Here is a 19,450-nt window from a genome sequence, read left to right on the forward strand (position 1 = left end):
CACGCTAGCTAACTAATTCCTGTCTCATTTGTGGTCTGATAAACAGTAAATTCATCAAATTCAGTGTCCCATATCGCTGTTTTCCAAGCTACTGTAGCTGCCATATTTTTCGGGACCTGCGTGAGCGCGGTTTTCATGGGAACACAGCTGTCAACGCTTTGGTCGTTCCATCGAGGCTTTCATCATACAGAGGGGGATGTGGTTTCATCTAAACTGGGTTGGAAAAACTATAGACGCTGACTGGTTTGCCGCTGAAACCCCACAGTGACTGTGGCAGTGTGGTTGGCAGTGTGTGACGAAAAAAGGCCATGCTCTCTGACAGACCTTGCTCCATTGCTGTCTAAAATATATGACTCCAGGTGATGCGAAGTGCTAATTAAAACTGATTAGAGCCCTGCTGGGTCTTTGCCCTTCAGTAATAGTTATCATCTCTCAGTACTCTTGCTTCTTCATTCTCTCCATTTGAACAGCTTTCAGTGCATTCTTGTCCCTGCGCTCTTACTCCATTTTCATTTAGTACTTTACTCCTCTCTTTGTGACAAGCCAGTTGTCGATGTATCTGATAATGATAGCACGAATATTCCCATACAATATGTGTGAAAGTGCATATACACGCACGATCACAGACACAAAAAGGGGCACAAGGATGTCTCAGCGTGACCTTATTAAAAGAAGTCATCATCATTGGAGGAAAAAGCTAAGTACTTATGGAGAAAATGTCACCGCTGCTAATGAGGACATTGCAATGACTTCCTCAATAAGCATTAGAGACTAAGACGGAGAGAGGGAGATGGAAAGCAAAAAAATGAGATAAGAACCGGACGAACAAAAAGAAAAGGACCGAGGCAGAACAGGTGGAATTGATTTGGTCACATGGTATGGCTGTGGAGTCACAGAGATGCCTGGTGTGAGGAGAGAGAGCTGCAGTCTTGTGGATCCGTGGTGATGAGAAAAGGACCACAGTCGTCTATACATCAGCTCCTTGTTCTCCTTAACCACCTGTATCTCTGAGCCATTCTGTCAAAGTTGGAACCAATAGATTGATGCGAGAAGCATTTTCCCTCCAAGCCTTTCCCTCTGTCTGTCTTTCTTGCTTTATTTTTCACCTTCTCACACACACAGTCTGTCTTTCTCTAGTAGTTCAGTTCACATTCTCTCTGCAGGATCCACAGTGTTCGCACAGACTCCACACTTTAACGCTCAGGTTTTGATTTGTGGTTCTGTATGTGTATGCATGCAGCTGATAATGTGTGTTTGTGTGTGCGTTTATTTGTTTTGTGTGTGTGTGTGTGTATGTGCTGTGTGCATATATGTGTGTTTCTCTACCTGCCCAGGTTTGGGATTAAATGTCAGTCTCACAGATTGATGTTCTCTCTGATAGAACGCCACAGCAGGAATGAATCCATTGCAGCTTGCAGATAGGAATAGAAAGACACACAGAAACATATAGAATTTTCAGAGGGCATGTGAGTTGACGGCACACATACACACACACGCACGCACACACACACACTCTGAAGTAATTGTCAGAGGTGTTTCCACATTCCTTCAGCACTTCCCTCACATGCAAAATAGTGAAATGACTGTTGGTTCATATTCAACATCGGATGAGATACTATGAGAGAGCCTCAGCAGAAAAGGGCAGGAGGTTAAATGCTTCCTTTTTCAGCACATACAGGGGTCACATGCTGGTAATGTGCTGTGAGTGGCTGGCAGTGTGCCACGTGGAAAGGGCACACTTCTACCGTTTCAGCAAAGTGGAAGAGTGGGGGAGGGCTTGTGGATAGGTGTGTGTGTGTGTGTGTGTGTTTGGGCGTTTCTGAATTTGTGAACATACACAGTATGAGTATGTGGGGAAAAAGAGTATAAGTGTGTAAAGAGTGAGTGATTCATGGCTAACACCAGGGAATGATGTACCTCTGCTGCAGTTCTGGCATGCATCCATTTTTTGAGAACATATTTATCAGACTCTCTCTGGATGACCTCCGTCTGTGTGTATGAGTGTTTTTGTATGACTTAACTATTGCATATGTGATTGTGTGTGTGTGTGTGTGTGTGTGTGTGTTGGCTCTCACAGAGTGTGTGGGTGGATGACACTTGTGCTAAACAATTAGATGTGCAATTGATTAGTCGTTTGACAGAAACCTAATAATTTTGATAATTAATAATTAAGTCATCATTTATAAGGCCTTGCTATCTAAGTTGCTGAGATATTTAACATCCTTAGTTGAGCTCAGAGCTAATAACCATGACAACAGATCACAGGAGAGGTTGGCTTTAAAAACTCTGTACTGGGGAAGACTGGTTTCCGGTTCTATGCACCTTCAGTTCAGATCTTTATTGTTCCACAAGGGAAAATTCTCCTTGCAGCAAGGCAGCATAAAAACACAAAACCATGAAAACACAACAAAAACACAGCAAGACAACACCAGACACCAGAGTGCTGGTCCTATACACGCAATTCAGACGATAAAGATGTATATTAAAAGCAAGGAAAACAGTAAGGAGAAGAATAAAGATGTTTTTAAAAAGTGCTAAGCTATGTGAGGAATCAAAAGCAGTTTATAATGTATTAGAATTCAGAGCACTTATTTCACATGGGATGAATGTTGTTTTGAGTTTTTGGAAACCTGTATCTATATCTGCTGGAATAAACTGCAAAACAGCTTGAAGTTAGAGACACTTGCTCCTCTGAGAGGCTTTAAAGTTTTACTAGCTGATATTCTTCATAATGTTTGTGATTGTTTTGCATAGTGTCTATGAGTGTGTATGATGATTGTTTTGTGATTGTGATGTTAATGAACCATCATTATTGTGATCATGTGTATGTTTAACCTGTTCTCATGTCTCTCTTGTAAAAGAGATTTTCATCTCAATGAGATTTCTTGAATAAATAAAGCTTAATAATAAAAATAAGTTAAATGTCATGAACCAGCTCAAAGTCCAGACAAAACAAGGGAGACCAAACAAATAATCATCGATTAAAGTAAAACAAATTTATTTAACAAATAGTAAACTATACACAAATTTACTGTGGAATCTGTAGCTCAGTGGTATCAGTGGTGTAGTGAGTGCATGGATGTGAGAAAGTTTATTGTATGTAAGAAATAAGGTGGAAAGCAAATCCAGTAGAACCCAAAACACAACCAAACAAAACCTGCCAGCTGGGAGCAGAGAGAGAGAGAGAACTGACATATCCAGCCCTCTTATATAGCAATCAGGAGGAGTTAATTCAGGCGTCCTGACACACTTCTGCCGCTCTGACTGCCTCCTATACAGGAACAGGAAAAACACAGGAAAAGTGCACACACAAGGAGCCACAAGCAGAGTGGGAGGGGTTGTCACATAATCAAGCAAAATTTCGATTTACTGCTTGCTGCTTCTCAATTGTGAGGATTTGCTGTTTTTTTCTGTTTTATTGCAAATGGAACAATTTAGGGTTTTGGACTGTTGGTTAGACAAAAGGAGACATTTGAATACATAACTGTGGGCTCCAGAAAATTATAGTGGGCATTTTAAAAAATAATTTTCTGACATTTTATAGCACAAACAAATTAATCGTACAAAAAATCAACTGATAGTTCGGTCGATAATGAACACCGTTGCAGGTTAGACGACACCAGATGCAACAACCTCCGTTAAACAGGTTGTTTTGTTTCACTGAATATCTTTTTTTCTCTTCCCTGCTTTCCCCTGGAACAGGTTACTACCTTCTTATCACTATTTTCATCACCACTGTCACTTTTGTAAGCTGTGACTCTGTTTATGTAATTTTTGCATGAATTATGCTTTAAAATCCAGAATGGCTCTCAATCCTCCTTGTGGGATTTTACGGTAGCAGACAACAGTAGCAATGTGTTTTCAGTGCACCCACAGAGTCCCACAATAATACTCGATTTTTCATTTCTGGACTGAAAAAAGACCTGTATGCTACATTTACAGGCATTAAGTCGGAACTAGTCATGCTGGAAAATGGAATTCCATTTAACAAAGTCCCATATTGTCCAGACTCAAGTTTATACATGAGCCTATCTGGCCTCTACAAATCCTCAAAAAGTGGAAATGTTCTTAGCGAGCGGCAGCAGAGGAGCTGTCCTTGGTGCTGAACAGGAGATTTGAGAGCTGGAATATACTGTCTCTGCTTGAGTTTTCTGCTGCAACACTGTGGGTAATAAATGTTTGGGACACATGATTATATCTAAGACATTATGAGAAGTCAGCCCTACTTTTATGTTGAGTAGACAGTTTTGTGGCAGAACTGTGTGTTGTTTCACATTGTATGTTTTTTTGTGGCTTTGTGACTGTTTTTATTTCTTGCTTATACACTGCATCTCTGGCCGTCTGTTGGTGTGTTTATTTCTCCCTTTCTCTTTCTGATGCTGTTAGCAGGCGTTTTTTCCAGATCCAAATATCCAAAGACAGACAATCATAGTTCAATATGATTTCAATGTTTGATGATTGCCATATGTACTTACAGTTGGGAAATGTCTATGAAACACATAGGAAGCATGAAATAAATATAAGAGCATGTTTGGTCTGCTGGCTTTATGAATACTTGAAGGCAGAGCTACAGATCCAATGCTAGTGTGTCTGTGAGGAATGAAGCATTAGTTGATCTAATGCTGGCTGTGGCTATGTGGAAATCTGATTGATTTGGCTCAGTCTACAGAGCAAGAGTGAACGTAGCAGCATTGCATCATGGTGCTGCTGTCAGACAAAAGCTTCATACCTCCAGTGTTGACGTTTTATCGTTTCTGACTGGAATTGAATTGAGTTTTCTGTGCTCTGTTGTTTTTTTTATGACCGAAGGGCCCACAGGGACCCATTACAAACACGTTGTGTGTTTCAAAATGCCCAGGCATCAATTGGAATATCTGACTGGATGTTACTCAGTACCTCAAAAAAAAACAAAACAAAACAACAACATGCATTTCAGCAGTACAAGTCTTGAATCTGACAGCAGCAGTAGGTTTGGGTACTGAGTGTGTGTAAACAGATGGTGGAGAGCAGAGATGGCAGAAGGCTCAGAACGGTCTTTACTTCCAGAATGTTAGCTCACATCACACTGAGAAACGCCTCCAGCAACATCTTTCCTGCTGGTCTGCATTCAACACAGTCAATACAGCACATACAGACAGAGCACGCTCAGTACATCCACACACACCATCTCTTTCTCATATACACAGACTCTCCTCTCCAAAGAAGAGAGATGTCTGCCAGATGTGTGCCACTTCTAAATACTGTTGTCCATCTGCCTTTTTTCTTGTTTGTACTTGTATGCGTATGCCTGTGTGTGTGTGTGTGTGTGTGTTAGTGTGTGTGTGTTTGCCCGTGTTTCTCCATTGTAAAAGACACACTTGTTAGATGTACATTCTAAAGCACACTAATTAACAGCCTCATTAAGACTCGAGCAGCTCTCCTGCTGAGGCTGATGAACAGACACACACTCTGTTACGTCCACACACACACACACACACACACACACAAACACACAAACTGATATACATACATTAAATACACTCATCAACATAAACAACAACAACAGAAACAAACATATGTCATGTCTGAATGCACAAACACTTAAAAACCAATAAAATGCATGCATGTACTGTATGCACAAAGGCACAGAGATACAACTACACATGCACATACATACTGACTCACACAGGCTAATACAAACATACAACTGTCCAAAACACACCCGCAAACAAGCTTTTTTAATCAAGACACCATTCATCATCTATTATGAGAAAGCTCCACGTTCTGCTGCTCTGCCTCAGGCATCAATAAAGGTCATGCTTTATTGTATGTACAGAGGGTTGTGACATTAAACTGTAACACTGTAATGCGAGTCAGCTGGGACTTCTGTCAGTCCAACTGGCACATGGTGCAGTATGTCTGATTTCCCACAGAACATTCACATGGGAACCACAGCAGCCTCGTCTCACCCCATTTTCCCACTCTTCTCTGATTCGCTGCTTATTGGCACTCCCTCATTCCGTCATTGGCTGTATTTCAGTGATATGCGTACGCAAATTACAGTAGGTGCAGGATTCCTAATTAATAATATAATTCCTAATTAAAAATAACAGTGTATGTTCACTTCAGTACAGCACTGTAATTAGGAAAGGCAGAAGTCATGTAGAGGTCAAAACAGTATTTGACACAACTTAAGATTGCAAGTTAGTAATAAGTTTGCAGAGGGTGACCTTAGTTTCCCAGTAAAATCTCTTTTCTCATGTCTTATCTGAGTAGATGTAGATTTTCGTTTTTATTGGTGATAAAATCTTTCACTTTTAACTCACTTCTTAGGTTCTTCTTCCTTGTGATCACACCCAGTCTACAAGTGTAGCTTGCCATATATTTGTTTTCGTCGCTGTATTTGCGTACAGTTGTTTTCTGTGACAGCGTTGTGCTATGCATGCTGCCATGATTAGTCCTGCGTTTATCTGTTTACAATGCTGATGTGATTTGAATTACATGTACTGGTAAATATATGTGAACGCATAAATATTGTGAAGATTTGAATGATCTCCTATTATGTCTAATTGTAAGTCTCTCCTATTTGTTTATATAATAGTGATGGGAATGACTAAATAATACATCTGAATACATGGCTGAGAGGTAAATCTATGCCTTCTTATTCTCTCCGTGCCTGCTGCTATGCATGAATGACCATTTAAGTACACACAGACACACACAGTAACAAACAGGCGCAAACACTGTAAAGGCCATTTGCTGCTTGCTGCATTTTGTCTTCATGACGCAGCTCTCACCAGGCAACTCACAGATCCCATAATTTAGCCCTTATCTTGCTGGTGGAGGTTGTTTGTAGGGGAATGTGTGTGTGTGTGTGTGTGTGTGTGTGTCTGTAAGTTTGTATGCTTTCAAGCAGCCATTTTTGTGCTTGTGGACAAGGCACAAGTAAATCTACACAACTGTATTTACCACAACCTTGATTCGCTCTATTGTTTGAGTCTTAAGAACATTTGGCAAATGCAATCACTTTCCACTGCTATTGCTAATTACTGCATTTCATTGAGTAGGTGGTACGGTGAAAAGGGAAAACGGGCAGCGTATTATGAAATGTAGGATGTCAAGTCAATCATCCAAGTTGCTCACAGTTCAGATGTGAGAATTTAACTTTAGTTATTATTGATGCAGAAGGCAGTGTGCTGGAGGTGGAGATTTAGAGGAGGTGGGCTGGCTGGCCTTCAACAAACCCACATATACTGAAGTCAGGAGCTGAGAACTGAGATGAGATCAATGCCGCAGGTCTTATTTAGATTCCAATTACAGCCATTTCTGATCAATTGGCTCCTCTCCTCACCAGCAAACTGGGCTCTGCCTTTGATCAATGGCCACACACACAGATGTGCTCACACACTCAGAAACACAACTATAAACACACTTTCAGTCCTTCTTTCTGTTTTTTACTTTCCCACACACACACACACACACACACACAAACTGTACACAGGCACGGATGCAAAACCATCCAAATGTGTTTGATCAATGCCCACTCAACCTGAGAGCAGGATCTGCATTATTTCATGCTCTGTAGTTTTAATTGATCGAAGGATAAAATGATTAGTGAGGGAATCTTTCATGTCATTGTTATTTTTCCTTTTTTTCTTCACATTGAGCCTCCTGGAACTCATTTGCAAGGAGAAGCATTTGTCCTTGGATGTGTGTTTCTGTGATCTTGGTTTTGATCTTGAAATACGTAACAGGTACATCTTCAAGGAGCTCATAGATTCTAGCAGCATATTATGATCTTGTCATGCTTTGTGAGCTAGAAACTGATTATTTGCACCCTGCTCAGTGTATTGTGCCTGAATTATTTTTACAACAAGGCGTTCTTTTTGACCACAATGACTGAAACATTTATATTTTCTCATTTGGCAGACGCTTTTATCCAAAATGACTTACAAGCGAGGCAAGACAATCAAGCGTGAGAGGACAGTGACTCAGAAAGAGCTGTGGTAGGAATTCTCAGGCAGCTGACCAGGTACAAATGCAATGAGAAAGAGGGTTAGACAGAAGTGTTTTTTTTTTTTTTTTTTTTTTTTTTTTTTAAATAATTAAAGTAAGAAACAACTGAATGTAGACAAGTTCATAAGCAGTACCATAAACAAAGTGCTGAAAGGTTAAAGGGGCTCAAGTGTTGAGGTGTTCATGGAAAAGCTGAGTTTTCAGGCATTTCTTGAATGCACCAAGAGAGATGGAGCTGTGTAGCTCTTTCCACCATCGCAAAACCACAAACATGAAGAGTCTGGATCATGATTTTGCACCAGGCAGTCATAGTATTACCAGACATCATTCATTTGCAGACCAGAGGGGACACACAGCCTGATGAGTGACACAATATAGGAGCGTGCTACACCATCGGTTGCCTTGAGGACTAGTATCAAGGCTTTGAACTTGATGCGAGCCGCCACCAGGAACCAATGGAGGGAGACGAACGAAACAAAATTCTTCTCTTTTGATACATATATTAAGTGTTCACATTCAAGTTTTAAGTTTAAATTTGCGATTCCTACTGTAAGAAATTCAGCTGAAATGAAATATCGTTTTGACAGGTTTAAAAGCTGAGAAAACCTCAGACAAAAATATTCAAAGCATCAACATAGAGACATTAAACCTCTTAGGTGTAAGGTGTCTGTTGAGGATTAAGAGTGACATCTAAGTTTTCATGTTACTGTACTAGCTTGTGAAAGTTCTACATTATATAAGCATCCTATGGCCCCAACCGTGGGTAGTAAAGGGTTAAATATACCTGCTACAAGCACTATGTTGAGTTGTCTGTATCCAAATGTGTGTATGGAGGAAGGAAGATCAAGAAAAAATACAGAGACTTGCAGTATTTATCGAGTCGGTGGTGTTAGTGCTCGTAGTGTACCAAAAGGAAGACCTCTGTTTTGTTAAACAACCAATGGATGACCTCAAATGTACACAGATACATGGACACACACACACACACACACACACACACACACACAGTAGCCCAAACTCCCCTCTTGCTCTCTTCCAGCATGCGTCTGTGTCAATATGTTTGCTTTGTTTGGATGCGTCAGTTCATTTTGTTGACTTATTTTCTGCATCAGAAACAATCGCTGCAGAGATTGGGAAGGGGATTAATTTTATGCAAATGTATGCAAATAACTGTGACACAGAACTCCATCCGCATCGGTTCTATGCAAATGGTGTTTGCTAAACAGGCGTATTGGAAGGGCCCGCATTTCCCAACCCCCTCACATCTTGCCCAACCCTCAGTCCTCTTCCCAATCCAGCCTCCTCGCACTCCCTTCCCCCGCCAGCATCGCCCTACGCTTCTGTTTTTTATCATTTCCCCTCTTGCCCCCCTTCAGCCTCCCTTAATCCCCTCTCCACCCTTTCTCTCTCTCGGCCAGCCACTGTGCCCGGTCCGCTCTCCTCTGTATCACCCAATACACCCCCCCGCCCCCGCTCCCCCCATCTTTCCCCTTTCCTCTGTAATCCCCCCCCCCCCCCCCCCCACCTCTCATCCTTCCCTGTGCTGCATGGCTGTTAGTGGTGTGAGGAGGTACTAATGGAGCTTGAGGAAAACATTGTCATAGTGCCTGGAAAGCACAGAGCCAGGAGCCATGCAGGAGGCAGCCAGGAAGGCCTGATATTAGACTTGCTAATGGAAGGTTAACAGAACACAGAGAAGAAGGGATGGAGAAGGAAAACAAAACTACTAGAGGAGATAAAGAGGACGACGGGACCCCAGCAGCAGCGTGAAGGGTGGGCAGAGAAAAGGAGAGATAGACGGGGAGAAAGTGAGTGTGACACAGACAAAAAAAAAAAAAGAGGGAGATGGGGAAACAGTCTCATCTTCCCATTGGCCTGTCCTGGCAGCAGTTGGTGGGGGGAAGGAGGAAGAGAGGGGGGAGGGAAGGGGAAAAATTAGGGTGTTTCTTTCCTCCCTCCCATGCTTCAATCCTCTTTTCTGGTTTCCCGTTTCATGAGAAGATTGTGGCATCACGCGTGACGCCTCCCTTCAAAAGCGAGGGAAAGCGTGCATGTGTGTCTTTGAATGTAAGGGAATTCATAAAACCCCCCCATCCACCCACCCTAGATTCCCCAGACAACCCCCATGACACACATCACTGCCATCACAGCAGGAAAGAAATTCTTATAAAACTTGCCCATCCATGGTTTTCTGCTCATTTGTAATAGCACCAAAGAAAGTAGTATCGCTTAAAAATAGCAGCCTTACAGAATTAAACCCTACTAAAAGATTTTGTCTCACTGTGACTGAAGTGCCAGAATACTCTGGTGGTGACTTGTGAGTGCCATGTGGTGCACTGAAGCAGTTGGTCACAGGACGAGAGCTGAGAGGAAAACTATTTCTACACAGCTTGCGTGGAGCAGCCAGGCACAGTCTCACACCTAAATGGCATTTGTGAGTAATATGCTTTTCTCTGCTGCAAGTGCAAGCAATGCAATACAGCTAAGTAATATCTCTCTGCAGAGCAATACTGGCTGTCAGCATAATATGGATGAGTTGATGTCTGTGACGTGTGTGTGTGTGTGTGTGTGTGTGTGTGTGTGTGTGCGTGCGCGCTTGTCAGATCCATTTAGATTGCAGGTGTAGCAGTTAAAATGAACTCTTGAGAGAAAGTGGGAGAGAGTCTTGCGTTAGCCATGCATCATTAGCATTTGTGACCAGTCACATGGTTGACGGTGTCTCAGCCATCAGGAAGGAAGTGTAGAATGAGAGACGGAGAAGGAGAAAATAAAAGACAGAATCACAGAGTACAATGAATGCACAGGAATTTTGTCTGTGGCATTTCTGTGGAAACATACCAAACTCAATATCAAAGGCAAATTCCAGTTTATTACAACTTTGGTCTTATTTTTTTGCAGTTTTTCACCATTTCTGTATGATAACATTATTCTCACCATAGCAACTGCAGAGAAGATGGTTACATCGCTACAATAAAGGTTGTGACAGTTTTTAAAGAGCCAACAGTTTAGCCAGATGGTCTAAACTACTTTATTTGGAGGTAAAATCGAATGTGACGGAACTTGAAATGTTAGTAACTATTCCTCATCGCACAAGAAAACTGTGAGTGCAACAGTACAGAAAGTACATTAAGTCCAAGTTGAACAAGGAAGTCAGTTGGTTTGATGTTTTCCGTGGACAGTTAGGGAAATAATTTTAGTGTTCACTTGTGTGTTGTGTTGTTTTCTTTTCCAAAGTAGTTAGCTAATCTGGGAATTTGTTTACAACCTTTCTCCTGATAACTTGTGTTTCTTGACCTCTTTTAAGTGATGCCACTGTGTTCCCAGTTCTCATCATTCAACTGGATGAGTACGCTGTTATCTTAACCAATAGGAGTGATGTACCGTACCAATAATCAGGTAATAAACTGGAATTATCTTTTAACTCACACTTACAAAAATGGCAGTGCAAAGGGCCAGTGAAGGGCTTGCAAAACAGGCAGAGCAAAAGAGAGACAGACAAGAAGGGACACACACACATACACACACACACACACACATATGGGGCCAGACAATACAGATTTATGTGGCAATACAATGGCATGGCAGTTGGTGACAGGCATTGCAGTGACATCCAAACTCAGCAGGCCTCCGGCTCTGTTCTCTGTGTGTCTGTATGTACACACTCCCGTGTCTCCAGCGGCTCTCATCTGTCATAGCTACAGATGGCTGCTGTGCCACTATGAGACGCTGCTCTTTGGTTATGACAGACATTTCACTGTGTGTGTCTGTGTTTGCACATTTCTGTTTATGTGGCTGATGTGACAAGCTAGCTAAACGACTGAACTATATGCTGGCAGCTAACAGCCAAAACAAATATGCGTTTACTGTAGACACAGACACACGCACACACACACACACACACACAGTTGTGACATGTACACACTCATATCCATTTCAGTGGTTCAGATGCATTTTGATCCCATAAGGCCAAATGTGTTACTGTGTCATTCTCGATACTATCCAGCAAAGTTGTCTGAAAAACGGCAGCTCTGCTCTTCCTGTTGCCCGCTTTCTAATTCACGCTCCGTCCTCATGCTGTAGCAGAGGAGAGGGTAACGAAGTGAGCTGAGATGGATGGGCGGGATAGAGAGCGGGAGATGGCGACATGGGGAGAGATAGTGAGAGAATGAGAAAGAGGGAGAGAGAAGGATGATGGAGTGAGACGGCACGGGGAGTTTGATTCCTCCAGTTGTCAGAGGCGCTGCATTATTGATGTGCTGAGGATCCCACATTGTCGCTGAGATCCTCAGTCTGTCACGTCACGTCCTGTGTGCATGTGCACGCCTGAGTGTGTGTGTGTGCGCACGCCGTACTAGTTTGTTGTGGTTGCACAAATCCCGCAGGAGTGCTACCTGTCAACACCTCCATATCACAGGGAGCTCAGTCAGTGACAATGCTGTCTCTGTTGCGCTGACCACATGGGATGGACGTACTCACACACACACACACACACACACACTTCCTTCCTTATTTGTGGGAGGAGGTGATTGTGTGTGTGACAGGGTTTTGTGTTGTAGTGAGGATTCTCCTGGGTCTCTAAGTTTCCTCTCTGCGTGACTGTGATTTGGCTATGTCAGTCTGCATTATGAAGTTAGAAGTCGAAATAACTAAAACTCAGTGTGTGATCGTGCATGTATATGTTTGTGTCGGTGTGTGTGTGTGTGTGTGTAGGGATGATGAATGTCTGACATTGAGGGATGGCCCTTCTGCTCTGAGCTTTGTCTCATGAATTCTTTAGACAGTCTCCTCAGCAGACAGAATACCTCACCATTAGATACAAACACAGCAGAACATTATCAATATATTCATGTCACACTGTACATCTACAGGCGCATGAACAGGTCTACAGCTCACTTCTTGTTCAAGTAACTAAATCATTTTTTAATCAGTAAAAAGTCTGAAAAGTAAATAAATAAATAAAAATAAATTAATAATACTCATCAGTTTCCAACAGCTCAATCATACAACCAACAGTCAAACCCAAATATATTTGATTTTGAATAATATAAAATGCAGAAAAGCAGCAAATCCTTGAGATTTGAGAAGGTGCTAAATTATTAGTTTCCTTCATATTGATTAAACCAGTCATGTAATTGACTAATCACCTCAAAACTAAATTCCCTGTGATTTGTTGATGATTTAAGGCTGTTTTCAATGAAGACTTTTTTTCCCCCCTCATGCAGGGTTTTTTCCTGGATTTTTTTGAGACAAAGGTGGCAAAGGCTGGAGAACATGCGTGGTGTGGTGTACACAGTTTGTGCGCATACGCTTAAATCACAATTTGACAGACAAACGTGTTCATAGGGATTTAAACTTTATACCAAGATGGAACAAAGAGATGAAAAATAAAGGTTGTGACAAATGACGATGTTTATTTTGTAGGCCTGGGACGATATGCTTAATTCCCGATTTGAGACAATCACGATACTTGGTGTGGTGCTGATTCGATTCAGAATTCTTGATGAATGAATAGAATAGGGGGCACTGTTTTCAGTTTCTTACTCCAGTATACTGTGTGCCAAACCATTCACTGGTGTACGTCGTTCACTGAAATACAATATGAAACATAACTGGCAGATAAGATAAATGGTCCACAGCCTTTTTATTTTAAAAAAGTTAACTGCATTAATTAATGAATTATTTCATTTGAAAGCATCTTACAGTCTTCTGCCTGTAAGAGAATAACAAAATGAGAGGGAGGAGGAGTGCTCCGCTGTGTTATTAACGTCATGTCTCCAGCAGTGGAGAGCAGCCTCTCTGCTGCACTGTTAGCTCTGGGGAAAGCCATTGCTGTCCAACACACTGAGCGGGTGCATGGTTTCTGAGGTGAAACAGACTGAGCACCGATTTTCTTCACCTCAGAGTTGGTTTAAGTTGTTTAAAGCTGCAGTGTGTGTTGGTCAGCCGGTCTCGTTTGTTACTGTTGGAGTTCGCTGCTCCACTCCGCTAACGTTAGTCTCTGAGTGGCGGTGTAGAAAGTTCACTCTATGTTTCATGTTGGTCTTGCAAAACCAATTATTTACTCATTAAATCATAACATTCTTGCAACTGCTGCCTGTTTTGAAGATGAATGACAAGATAACTGTAGCATGTGCTGTAGACTGTCCGGGTGCTGCGCTGCCCTCACAGCATCATATGCCCTAATGTCACCTGGCTTTTGTGCTCCATGTGGTCTTGTCATGTATTTGATGTCCACAGATGCTAAAGCTGCTCCTTTTTTATGAGCACATTTGAATTTTGTGAAGAAACAACTTTTCTCAGCTGTTAAATAATGTACTTATTTATCCTATAAAATACTTTAATTAGTATACAGGATGAAAAAAAATCACAAAAGCACTTTAGTAGAAACTTACTCCAAGTTTGTTTGTTTTTTTTTACACCAAATGTCTTGTGAAGTTTAATGTCTCATTATGGGCCTATCAAAGCAATGTCTGAATTTATTGGTGAGAGCTGATGGCTTGTTTCCAATCCACTATATATTGAAGGGTTTTTTTCACTTTGTCTATACTGTACTGCAGAACATCATTAAACACAGGGAGACGTACTGTTGTTGAGATCCTCATGCTTAGCAATTTCAATTAAATGCCAGTGCTCTAGTAAGTTACAGCAACTAGAGTAATAAATGTGTTTGACTCAAATCATATTTCATCAGTGCTTCTTTGGCTTTTATTGCTGTGACCTTAAAGCGTATATAATCAGTCGCTGCCTTTGAGCTCTGGGCGAGCACCACCATCAAGATGACACACACCCTCACCCTTCAACTCGCAAAACTCCCACTCGTATTTCGCTTTTATCACATGCCATGAACTGAGCTCTGGATTCCATTTCACAGGGACTGTAATGTAGGAACTTATAACTTTTTATGACAATTTGTTCATTGGCGAAGGACTTCATTTTAAGAATTATCTGCAGTGAAAAGCAATTATCTGAGAAAACATAATAGAAACCAAATGACATACGGACAGATAAAAAAAGGGAGGGGGAAAATAGAGAGAAAGGCACAGATAGCTGGAGAGATAGAGAGCGTATTGTGCTGGCCATCTTCCCAGAATGGAGGGATCGATCAGCAGAACGAGAGAGCCGCACTATTTCCTCTGTCGGTAGAATGAGCCTGGCTAATAATGGAAAGCAGTCATCATCTCCCCTTGCTCTCTCCCTCTTTCTTTCTATTCGTTTCATTTTTCTGGGAAAACAATCATAGTATCGTGGGAGGGCCACCTCAGTGTCCCACCATGATCTGACATTTGAAAAGCAAACCCGTTTAGCCGGAGAAATGGGCGTCAAACGGCAATGAGCCTTCTGAAACACTGACTCACGACATCCAGGGGGAGCCAACACTCACATGCCCACACACGCACACACACACACACTCACACACACACATACACACATAAGTGGTACGCCGCATGAAGCTGTCAAAATCCCTCAGTGTATCCCAGCCCTACATCAGAAACAATAGAGGAATCAAGAAGGCTGGAACTCAATGGTCCAATCACGGCTGCCGCATTCTAACCGCCGGTACCTGCTAGTCATAACGAGCTAAACGACCTTTTCCACCGCAGTCATTTATGCCACTCAAACCCTGTCAGTCACTCAGCTTCAAACACAATTACTGCCATTCAGGAAGTCGAGAGGCCAAATGTTTGCTACTTGTCATTTATGCAAGTATTTTCTTTTGTATGTGTGTGTATATGTGGGGGTGTTTGTCTGTCTCAGTGGTGGTGTTTATGTAAATGAGTCTAAGTAAAAATGGCTCGATGCTTATATACTATACTCTACTGTATGCTTAGTATATGCTCTATACGTTCATTTATTTATTTTTTAGAAATAACATTGATGCATCTCTTTTCAAACACTGTCGAGGCTAACTCTTTGAGGCTTTGCATTTAGGGTTGGGGTTTGATAGTATTTTATCCAATATGAATCCAGTATCAAATCCACTTATTGAATCTGATATCAGTATTGAATCTGCTATCAAATCTAAATCCATTCAAATCCTGTTATTGAATCCATTTAGATTTAGGTTTCATCTTCTGAAGAAACTAAAGTTATAAATAAGTACAACTCAAAAGATTCAACTGAAATCTGCAGGCTGAAAGCACACAAACAATTTTGAGTGGCAGTGGAAGATATAAAATGTTGATAATCTATCCATTGAAATAACAGAAGCCTGTTGACTTTGGTCAAGCTCAAAGCAACTTTCTCCAAATACTGATTGGTCCTGATTAATATCTATTAAGCTGATTGCCATAAATTATGAGTGAAAGTTTAGCCACTCCTGAAACTGATGTGATGTGATCAGCAGATTGTTGTACTAAAAAAGACTTGTGATCCACAAAAACTTGCAGTTGTACAATAGTGTTACAGAGTGAAGTGTGTTAGTGAATCTGTATATTTTACCAATCCAGGTGTCAGAACTCAAGCTGTGTTCAGACAGAAAGTAAAGTCAGTTTTTGCTCTATCTTATTTGTGCTAATTTGACTGCTGGACTGCAGTCTGAGTACATTGGCTGTTTTGGGCGAATCAACACAGACATTAGCTGTAAGCTAGCTAGCAAAATATGCACTGAAACTGTGTGTAGCAGACTGCTTATGAGCGTGTTTCTGTTCAACTCAGCCTCACCAGAAACTGCAGTTCTTTCTGTTGTTGCCCTCTAGTCTCTTTCTTTTTCTTGTCTCTGTATGTTTTTGAAGCAGAGTCATGGAGCCATCAAGTTGATACATTTTCAACTCATGCAGATGTGAGCAGCTTTTATCATTGCACCTCTTCCCACTAATTGATTGTATTAGTTGGACGATGTAACGCTGATTGACAAAAATCAACACTGTAAATGTAAATATTTATCTTTATATTTATCTATTTACTTATGAGTCGTACTCTTGTTTTTTTGGACCCTGTAACAAGATGTGAACACATCATCACTTTGTTCACCATAGTAACTTTACAAACACACATCCAGCAGACACGAGGAACATTTAGTGTCATTTGGTTGCCTGACAAATGTGAGTCCAGTATCTGGCTTGTAAGCTGCTAAATGCTCAACTTTCTTCACCAGCTAATGCAGCTTTAAACTTCTGTTTCATTTTTTTTTATGTAGCAGCAGCTGTTGCTCTGGAAGTCAAAAGCATTGGAGGAGAAACTCCAAATGAAGAAACTTCCTGTTTCTGTTGCTGCTGTGAGCTGCATTTACGAGTAGGCTGCTCAAGGCTGCACAGTACTTCACCTGAGGGTAAACACCACAGCTAGTGTCTGTCATGTTTGTCAGCTAAGCTGTCATTCAGACAATAAGATCACAACAGGGATGTGACATCAGAATGTGACACATGTCAGTGTGACAGCTTACAGCAGCAACTGTATCTGCCATCTGGCAGAGAGATGCAGACAGACGGAGAGCTGCTACAGAGGACAGGCATACTGTAGGAAGATAAATAGATGGATAGAGAGCAGTCCTTTTAACCTGTCACCCTCTTCCTCCCCTCTTCCATCTGAAGCAACCCAGTCTAGTTCTCCTCCTCCTGCTTAGTCGTTGTTTCAGATCTTTACAGCTATGTCATCATTACTCTTTTTATCTCATCATCCCGCCTCTAAATGACTAATTTGGATCACATCCTCTCCAACTCTTTGTTCTTTGTTTTTAAGCCGATCTACTTCTCTGTTCTCTCCATCTGCTTTTTCCCTTTTCTCTGTTCCTTCTACACATTCATTTTATACATTTATCTCCCTCCTCATTTCTGTTTTTTCTACTGTTGTCCATCCTCTTCTCCTCTCCTCTCCTCTCCTCTCCTCTCCTCTCCTCTCCTCTCCTCTCCTCTCCTCTCCTCTCCTCTCTTCTCCTCTCCTCTCCTCCTTTATCTACGTTCATAACCAAATGGCTATTTGGAGTACAGTGAGGGGTCATTAAAATTCAACAACCTTGCACAATAAATACAATAACTGCTTTTTAATAAAACACTAATGAGCACTTCCCATCCTCAATGCTTTTAGTCTTTGTTTCTTTCTCTCTGTTTCCTGATGAACCAATGAGAAATTTGCGGTAGATTTAAGTTTAAGTATAGAATTGATATATTTAAATGTTATATATATTTTTTGCAACCAAATGGAACTGTATTCCTCTCCCTGACTGAAAGATTCAACAACATCACTGCTATAACATCCTGCTCAAAAAGAAATATGTATAATTACAGTTAAGACGTAACATAAAAAATCACTGAAGTTACACAAAATGCTGTTTTATTGCATTGCTAAGGGTCACTGGATTGCATGTGTGTATGTGACTTTGTGGTCATTTATTCTCTAAATGGTGTGAGCTTAGGATCAGGAAGGTCAGTGGTTTCACTAAGTAGCAGCAAAGCTCTTAACAGTGCTCACTGACTAATTCACTACGCACTCTTTATGTATTAGGCAAATAACCTTTCTAATGCTCGGACTGGCCTCGTAAAAGCCTGATTAATGGTTTCAAATGCCCCTGCTTGTGTATTAATTAGCACCATGGATGCAACGTGGAGTGAAGGGGCACAGACAGAGAGCTTCTAGTTTACAGGACTCAGCATACTCATCTGTAAAGCACATTTATTTGCTCACTCTGCATGCATGTATGTTTGCTGATACTCCTTTGATGTGTAGAACATGTAAATGTTTCTGCTTTGTTTGCAGTATATTCCACATAGTCCCACTCCATCAGTAGATAATTCCCTTGACCAACTTCTCCCGTCTGTGATGTGCACGGGAGGGGCCATCAGATACTCTTCAGCTAGTTATTCGCATGTCTTTGATCACAGCAGCAGAGCTGCTCGGTCAACATAAAATCGGCATCTTTAAAGGAACAATATGCCGATCTCTACTACTTTTGATAGTTCCTCACCTCCTGCAGTCAGCCAGACGTGGATGGTGTGTATGTGTGTGTGTGTTTGGATGTGTGTGTGTGTGCACGCTTGCAATAATGTATTAAATCTACTGCTGACAAAGAGGTTTTAACTTCAGTTGATGTGAACTCTTGCTGGCTAGTCTAGACATGTACTCCTACACCTCATTTCTGGATGGAGAAAAGTGTGGGACACAGACTTTGATGTTGACATCTACATTAAAATAGACAGGAAAAAAGCGAGGCGTAGGAATAGGATGGAGAGAGAAGGAATCAGAAAGGCAAGGAGAGACAATACAGTCATATAGGATGGCACAAAATGAATTTTCCTCGTAAATCTTGCTGGGAGGTGTGGCAAATTAGAATGGATGGATATGCAAACAATATGAACATATGCATATGCATACATGCACACGGCGAGCATGGGTGGCTTGAACAGTGCAGACTATCTAGCACTGTCCTAGATAGCGTGTGTGTGTGTGTTTGTATGTCTGTGTGTGGGTGCATGTATGAGTATCCATGTGCAAGACAGTGTTTTGCTGCCGGGTTTTTGTG

At 41.4% G+C, this 19,450-nt stretch overlaps 1 protein-coding gene across 18 annotated transcripts in view; it reads left to right on the forward strand.

Moving 5' to 3' along the window:
- dab1a (DAB adaptor protein 1a) overlaps positions 1–19,450 on the forward strand; it is a 239,874-nt gene that overhangs the window by 102,007 nt on the left and 118,417 nt on the right. The window contains exon 1 of one of the 18 annotated variants that reach the window (XM_044360761.1): positions 7,890–8,011. The exons of the other annotated variants lie outside the window; for them this stretch is intronic. The gene's annotated coding sequence lies outside the window, so the exon portion shown is untranslated. Of the gene's footprint in view, positions 1–7,889; positions 8,012–19,450 lie in introns of those variants that run through there. 18 annotated transcript variants of the gene reach the window in all.

The sequence above is a fragment of the Thunnus albacares genome, chromosome 9 (genome assembly GCF_914725855.1).
Source record: "Thunnus albacares chromosome 9, fThuAlb1.1, whole genome shotgun sequence".
Classification (NCBI taxonomy): domain Eukaryota; kingdom Metazoa; phylum Chordata; class Actinopteri; order Scombriformes; family Scombridae; genus Thunnus; species Thunnus albacares.